Source organism: Meriones unguiculatus, assembly GCF_030254825.1.
Source record: "Meriones unguiculatus strain TT.TT164.6M chromosome X unlocalized genomic scaffold, Bangor_MerUng_6.1 ChrX_unordered_Scaffold_30, whole genome shotgun sequence".
Taxonomy (NCBI): Eukaryota; Metazoa; Chordata; class Mammalia; order Rodentia; family Muridae; genus Meriones; species Meriones unguiculatus.
The window spans coordinates 15366440-15374267 of record NW_026843706.1 but is presented as its reverse complement, the minus strand read 5'-3'; the positions used below and the strand labels follow the sequence as shown (position 1 = coordinate 15374267).

The following is a 7828-nucleotide window of genomic DNA, read 5'->3' as shown; positions in this document are numbered from 1 at the left end:
AATCAAGTATCTGTAGGCATGTGGGTTTATTTCTGGGTCTTCTATTCTGTTCCATTGATCCACCATTCTTTTTATATGTCAGTACCATGCAGTTTTATTACTATTGCTTTGTAGTACAGCTTGAGATCAGGGATGCAGATACCTCCAGACGCTCTGTTGTTGTACAGGATTGTTTTGGAAATTATGGGGGTATTGTTTTTCCATTTGAAGTTAATAATTTTTATTTCAAGGTCTGTAAAGAATTGTGTTGGTATTTGGATGGAAATAGCATTGAATCTGTAGATTGCTTTCGGCAGTTTGGCCATTTTCACTATGTTAATCCTACAAATCTATGAACACAGGAGATCTTTCCATCTTCTCATATCTTCTTCAATTTCTTTCTTCAGAGACTTGAAGGTTTTTTTTAAACTGGATTGGTTAGAGTCATACCAAGGTACTTTATGTTATTAGTGGCTAATGTGAATGGTGTTGTTTCCCTAATTTTTTTCTCAGCCCTTTTGTATTTTCGTCTTTGGTATACATGAGTGCTTCTGATTTTTTTTTTTTTTTTTTTTTTTTTTTTTTTTAGTTAATTTTGTATCCAGCCACGTTGCTGAAAGTGTTTTTCAACTGAAGAAGTTCTCTGGTTGAATTTTTGGCTTCACTCATGTAGACTATTGTATCATCTGCAAATAGTGATACTTTGACTTCTTCTTTTCTGATTTGTATCCTTTGATCTCCTTTAGTTGTCTTATTACTCTAGCTAGGATTTCAAGTACTATATTGAAGAGATATGGAGAGAGTGGGCAGCCTTGCCTTGTCCCTGATTTCAGTGGGATTGATTTAAGTTTCTCTTCACTGAGTTTGATGTTGGCTATAGGCTTGCTGTACATTGTGTTTACTATGTTTAGGTATGTGCCTTGTAGTCCCAATCGCTCCAAGACTTTAAACCTGAATAGGTGTTGAATTTTGTCAAAAATTTTTGGCATCTAAGGAGATGATCATGTGGTTTTTCTCCATCAGTTTGTTTATATGGTGGATTACATTGATGGAGTTCCATATACTGAAACACCCTTGCATGTCTGGGTTGAAGGCTACTTGGTTATGGTGGGTGATATCTTTTATGTGTTCTAGGATTTGGTTTGCAAGTATTTTATTGAGTATTTTTGCATCAATGCTCATAAGACAGATAGGTCTGAATTCCTCTTTTTTTGTTGGGTCTTTGTGTGGTTTAAGTATCATGGTGACTGTGGCTTCATAGAATGAGTTTGGTAATGTTTCTTCTGTTTCTATTTTGTAGAATAGTTTGAAGAAAAGAGCTAGCTGGAGTTAGCTCTTCTTTGAAAGTCTGTTAGAATTCTGCACTGAAATCATCTGGTCCTGGGCTTTTTATGGAAGGGAGACTTTTGATGAACGTTTCTATTTCCTTGCGGGATATAGGACTAATCAGTCTATTTACCTGATCTTGATTTAATTTTGGTAATTGGAATTTATCAAGAAAAATGTCCATTTCATTTAGATTTTCAAATTTTGTGGCATATGGAGTTTTGTAGTAAGATCTAATGATTGTTTGGATTTCCTCAATGTCTGTTGTTATGTCCCCCTTACCCCTCTTTTCATTTATGATTTTGTTGATTTGGATAGTGTCTCTCTGCCTTTTAGTTGCTTTGGCTAAGGGTTTGTCTACCTTGTTGATTTTCTCAAAGAACCAGCTTTTGGTTTCATTGTTTCTTTGAATTGTTTTATTTATTTGTAATTTATTGATTTCAGCCCCAAGTTTGATTATTTCTAGCTGTCTACTCCTTTGGGTGTGTGTGCCTCTTTTTTCCCCTGGGGCTTTCAGGTGAGCCATTAAGTTGATTGTGTGAGATTTTTCAAATTTTTTTTGAAGGCGCTTAGTGCTATGAATTTTCCTCTTAGCACTGCTTCCATTCTGTCCCATATGTTTAGTATGCTGTGCCTTCATTTTCATTCAATTCTAGAAAGTCTTTAGTTTCTATATTTCTTCCCTAACCCAGCTGTCATTGAGTATCAAGTTGTTCAGTTTCCATGTGTGTGTAGGCTTTTTGCTATTTCCCTTGTTGCTTTTAATATTTTTCTTTGTTCTGTAGATTTAGTGTTTTGTCTATGATGTGACGTGAAGAGTTTCTTTTCTGGTCTAGACTATTTGGTGTTCTGTAAGTTCTTGCATATTTATGGACTTCTCTTTCTTTAAATTGGGAACATTTTCTTTGATTTTCTTGAAAACATTTTCTGGATCTTTGAGCCTAGAATTTCTTTTTACATCTATTCCTATTATTCTTAGATTTTGTCTTTTCACTGAGTCCTTGATTTCTTGGAAATGGTTTGGAACTTCTACAATTTTAGATTTTCTTTGAGAGAAGTATCAATTTCTGCAAGTATAGCTTCAGCTCCAGAGAATCTCTCTTCCATCTCTTGTATTCTATTGGTGGTGTTTATCTTTGTGGTTCCTTTTCTCTAAGTTCTCCAGCTCCAGGGTTTTCTCTGTTTGTGTTTATTGATTCTAATTCTGTTTTCATGCCTTGCACCATTTCCTTTATCTGCTTGAATGTGGATTTCTGGCTTTCTATGATGGCCTCTATTTTTTGTTCATTTCCTCTCTATATGGCCCTAATTGTTCCTCTAGTTGTGCCTCTATTTGTTTGGCTGTAATTGCCCATATTTCTTTGAGACCTTTGTTTGTTTCCTCTTTATTTTCTGCCATTTCTGTAGCTATTTCTTTGAGAGATTTATTCGTTTTCTCTTTATAACTGTTAAGCATATCTTTAAAGTGATTTTCCTGTGTTTCTGATGAACTGGAGTATTAATTGATTTTGTGGTTTGCTGGTGATGCCATGTAGTCCTGATTTTTGTTGGATATGCTCTTATGCAGACCTCTGGCCATCTGCTTATCCATAACCTTCACTGTTTGTTCCTGGAGTCTGTACTTCAGACTGGGTCCGTCTTTCTCTGGTGTCTGGAGTATTCTTCAGGAAGATGAGATAGGTCCATTGGTTTGAGAGTGTGCATTGGTGTTTCAGCTGTACCTAAGGGAGGAAGAATCACAGGTGCAGGTGCACAAATGCGGGCAAGCAAGAGTGTGCATGTGGGTGGAAGTGTGCCTTGAAGGACAGGGTGCTAGAGAGTGTAGATGCTTGGAATGTGTGGCGGGGGGGGGTGCAGATGCAGGAGGGGTTGCGGGTGCTAGTGCCGTTTGCAGGCGCAATGCATATGTGCAGATTCCTTGAATACCTCTGTGGCTTACAGGCCTGACATACTGTCCTTCTGGAATTCAGATCTGTCTGTGTTCCAGGAGTTGTTCGCCTGGACTCTACTGGTAGACCCACAGAACAGGGGCTTCAACGTTGAGAACCCTGTCCCCAGAACCTCTATGTTGCCCACAGTGGGGCTGTGGGTGGGAGGGATCTGATGTCTGGCTGCTAGCCTAGAGGGACCCCGTGGGGCTCTGCATGCACTCAATTGAAGAAACACTCATTCTTTAGCAGGTCTAATCAGAAAACATAGGGGTTCCCCCTGTTCTCTACTCTCAGTTTTGGGCCTGCTGGGGCAAATGTGACTGTAGGAAATCTCTCAGTTCACTGGTGCTGCAGTCACAGAACTTGGAGGCTGGTATAGGGGTCCATTGTGAGTTTAGCCACAGCAACAGAACTGGAAGGATGCCAGTAAAGATGCCTGCTGGGAGGCCCTGGGGAGCCCATACAGCTGTCCGTGGACCTGGGTGGGCCAGTGGAGCTGGGTGGCCCATACGGCCAGCAGCCCACCACTGAGGGACTGGGTAGCTCGCCTACTCTGTCTCAGATACCAAACAGGGAGTTCTATTCTAGGAGCAGCAGGCACTGTGGAATGCCTCTGCTGAGGAGGTAGTCTGGACAAGGGAAAGTGCAGGGGAACTGAATATTTTCCACTCTCAGTCTCCAGCGAAGTCCATGGGTGACCTGGATCTAAAAGGTCTTAGCTCACAGGTTGTTCCCTTTAGCCCAGGAAGCCTCAATGTCAATGTTCTGGCTTCAGCTGCCTCTCCACTCACCAATTTCGATGTTTCAGATCCTCTGCCCCTCAGACATGGTGCCCACTGGTCTCTGCCATCTTGGATCATGTCCTCTACAAATATTTGTATGTTTCCTTTTGTCATTCACACTGCATTTCTTTTTTCTCATTTATTTTATTCCAGCTGTAGCCCCTCCCTCATCTCACCCCATTCTCAAACTCCCTCCCTCTTCTCCCTCTATGCCACTCCCTTAGCCTACTGATGGGGGAGGTCCTTCTTCTCTTCTATCTGATCTTTGCCTATCACGACTCATCAGGACTGGCTGTATTGCTTTCCTCTGTGGCCTGGTAAAGCTGTACCCCACAAGGGGAAGTGATCAAAAAGCCAGCCACTGAGTTCATGCCGGAGACAGCCCCTGCTCCTTTTAATAGGGAACCCACTTGGACACTGAGCTGCCATGGGCTACATCTGTGCAGGGGTACTAGATTAACTCCATGCATTATCCTTGGTTGGAGTATCAGTCTCAGAAAAGACCCCTAGACCCAGATTTTTTTGGTTCTGTTGCTCTCCTTGTGGAGCACCTTTTTCCCCTCCAGGTCTTTCTATATCCCCCTTCTTTCATAAGGTTCCCTGCACTAAAGAAGCTAAGCAAGAAGAAGGACCCTGGATAAGATGATCAATCCTCAATCAGAAAGGCAAATGGGTTAGACATCAGAAGGAGGAGAAGAGAAGCAACAGGACAGGACCCTACTACATAGGGCTTCTAAAAGACTCTACTGATAAGGGTATCAAAGCAGAAGCTGAGATTCACAGCACACTTTACTTCTAATTTTAGTATAAGAGCACAGGGTTTATTCTGGACTCCTTTACTTTAAAGCAGTTTATTACATTTCATGTGTGTGTGTGTGTGTGTGTGTGTGTGTGTGTGTGTGTGTGTGTTTGTGTGTGTATCTCCATGTTGAGGGCAGAGGATAACTTTTGGGAATTTGTTTTCTCCTTTTAAGATGTAAGTCCAGGAGATTGAAGTCAGGTGTGGGGACTTAGTTGAAAGTGTGTTTACCCATTGAGTGAGCCGTGTTGCCTCTTTATTTTTAACATCTTTGTACAAACAGCAAGATTGAGTCTAATACATATTCATCTCACCTCTACTTCTTTTCATGCTGTCTATGCCAAGCTCTAAGGAGAATAAGAATATTAATTTTTGCTTTGTAGTTTGTTTTAACTTTTGGACAAGTGAGCACATCCACTTTCTTGTTTTTTTTTTTTTCCATTGCTTATGTGTGTGACAGTCATGTTTGTCTGCATGTTTTACATATGTGTGTGAGTGTGAATAAGCATGTGAAGGCCCAAAGTTGACACCATTAATCATCCTTAAACACTCTTTTATCTTTTTAATTGAGGCAGGACCTGTCAGTCAAACACATTGATATGGCTAGATTTATTTGCTAGGTTGCTCTGTGTCTGTCTTCCAAGGTTAGAATTACTGTTGGGCCACCAAGACCACTGAGGATTCACATAGACTTTAGAGATGTTAACACTGGTTCTCATGCTTACATAGAAAACACTGAGCTATCTCCTCAGCACCCACCTCCAGTTTTTTGGAACCTTTTTTTTTTTTTTCCTACAGAAATGACAGTGCATTATAAAAATTCTTTCAGGGCTTATGAGATGGCTTCTTAGGTAAAAGCCAAGCCTGAAAACCCAAGTTCAACTCCCAGGGTTCACATGATAGGAAAAAAAACAGCTCCTAAAAATTGTCCTCTGACCTGCACACACACTATGCAGGCGCATGGTCAACCTCCCACATAAACATAAATAAATGTTTTTTTTAAAGCTGTAAAAGCCTTTCATTTGCTTCATTCATTTATGTGTAACTCTCAGTTCATAGATGAATTTAAAATTTTAAAGCAGCTGTTAAAACCCCACTGAGCATATGTGTCACAGATTATTATTTAATCTTTAGTTCGTGGATATTTAAGATATTTCCAATATTTTGAAATAGCAAACACTGTAGTAATTAAAACAAAGTGCATAGTATTTTCCATATACAGTTGAGTCTGTTACTCAGTTTCTCTGAAATGGTTTTTATTCTTCTATTATTGTCTGTCATGCACTTAGAACCCCGAAACTAGGAATTTCCACAAGAGACGCACTGTGTCGGGACTGAAAAGCCAGTGTATATGAAAGGGATACTAAATGGTTACTTTAGAGAAATTGATGATGGAGACTTAGACTTGTGTGGTTTTTATTAAACTCTAATTTCCCATCCAAGTAACTGCACAGTGGTAAATGTCAACATGGAGACTTTGGAAGACTGAGGAAATTTCACTTTCTGTATATATGGTTTTCACTTCTATGCTCTGCCCAATTGCTATTGTTGATTCATTTTATTTTACGTTTACAATGCTATCTTTGATATATTGTGGACAAAAGATCCTGAAAATGTACTGCCTAGATGGTAAATACCCTGACACTATGAGAGGGGATCCAATTGCATATTTATTGCTTTTGGAAAAACTCAAGACAAAATAACTGCAAATACATAATGTTAATCACTTCAGTATCAAAATGTATATCCCAATAACACCATGCTTATTAATTGTTTTCAGTAAAACATGACATTGTTAAGCATTTTTCTGTTTCTTGGAGATCTTAGTGCCTTGTAGTCTGGGAAAGGGCTGCTCTTCCCAAAGTTAGCAAACCAAATAATAATACTCATTTCATAGCTCTAGTTCCACCTCATTTTACCAGGTTTCTGTAGTCTAGAATATTGTAAACTTACTCAGGTAATGGCAACTAAGGACTATATCCTGTAGTCCAAAGATCACTGATAGTATTTAAACCACATAACTCTAAGGCTACTCATTTCTGGTTTCTCTTCAGATCATATAAATCTTTCACCTTTTACTAAAGATTTCCATGAAAAATTCAATAAAGACTATTATCCAAGTTTTCCTCCTGCTCCGTTTACCTCCTAACTGACTTCAGAGAGAATTTATGTAGCCTTTGTATGTGATGGCCTGGTGTGTGCCCAGTTTTCATGGGAGCTGTAAATAGCCTCCAGATCTGTTACCCTGACTATACCTGAACAATAGCAACAAAAAATTAAAATATCATGATAATGCTGTCAACCAAATGCAAAGTATGAAAAATTATGCAGGACAAATTGTTTGACTTTTCCACTAATTTGTTAAAAAGAAGAAAAAGAAAAAAAAAAACTGCTTGCCACTGTGTGTAATGATCTTTAATCCCAGCATAAGTTTAAAGCCAGTCTGATGTACATACTGAGTTTCAGGCCATCCAACTATACAGTGAAACCCTGTCCCCAAAACACAAAACAAAATAAAACCATGATTTGTTATTGTTGTAATTTCACATTGTTAAATTAATAAGCAAAATGAATTGGTATTTGCTTGATATTAATAGTTCTCCCTATGGAGAAGTAAGTTGTATATTCTTGTCTTCTGGCCATTTGCACAGACTAACTATCTTGTTCTTGTTCTTGTTCTTCTTTTACAATTTATTCACTTTGTATCCTGGTTGTAGCCCCCTCCCTTATTTCCTTCCAGTTCTACCCTCCCTCCCTTCCCCTCATGACCTTCCCTTAGTCCACTGATAGGGGAGGTCTTCCTCCCCCTTCTATCTGACCCTAGCCTATCAGGTCTCATCATGACTGTCTGAATCCTCTTCCTCTGTGGGCTAGCTAGGTCACCCCACTAGGGAGAAGCAATCAATAACTTTTAAAGAAAACTCGATATACATGGATCTTGGATAGAAAAGCAAAACATAAATCTCTCAATATTATAGAAAAATTCTAGGATTCTTATGGTTCATAGTATA

The 7828-nt window shown here is 39.2% G+C and overlaps 1 non-coding gene across 1 annotated transcript; it reads left to right on the top strand.

Moving 5' to 3' along the window:
• Nucleotides 1–6852: 6852 nt before the first annotated feature.
• On the top strand, nt 6853–6970 carry LOC132651535 (U5 spliceosomal RNA). The gene has a single exon (XR_009589152.1). It is a non-coding gene; the product is annotated as a U5 spliceosomal RNA (small nuclear RNA).
• Nucleotides 6971–7828: the final 858 nt, after the last annotated feature.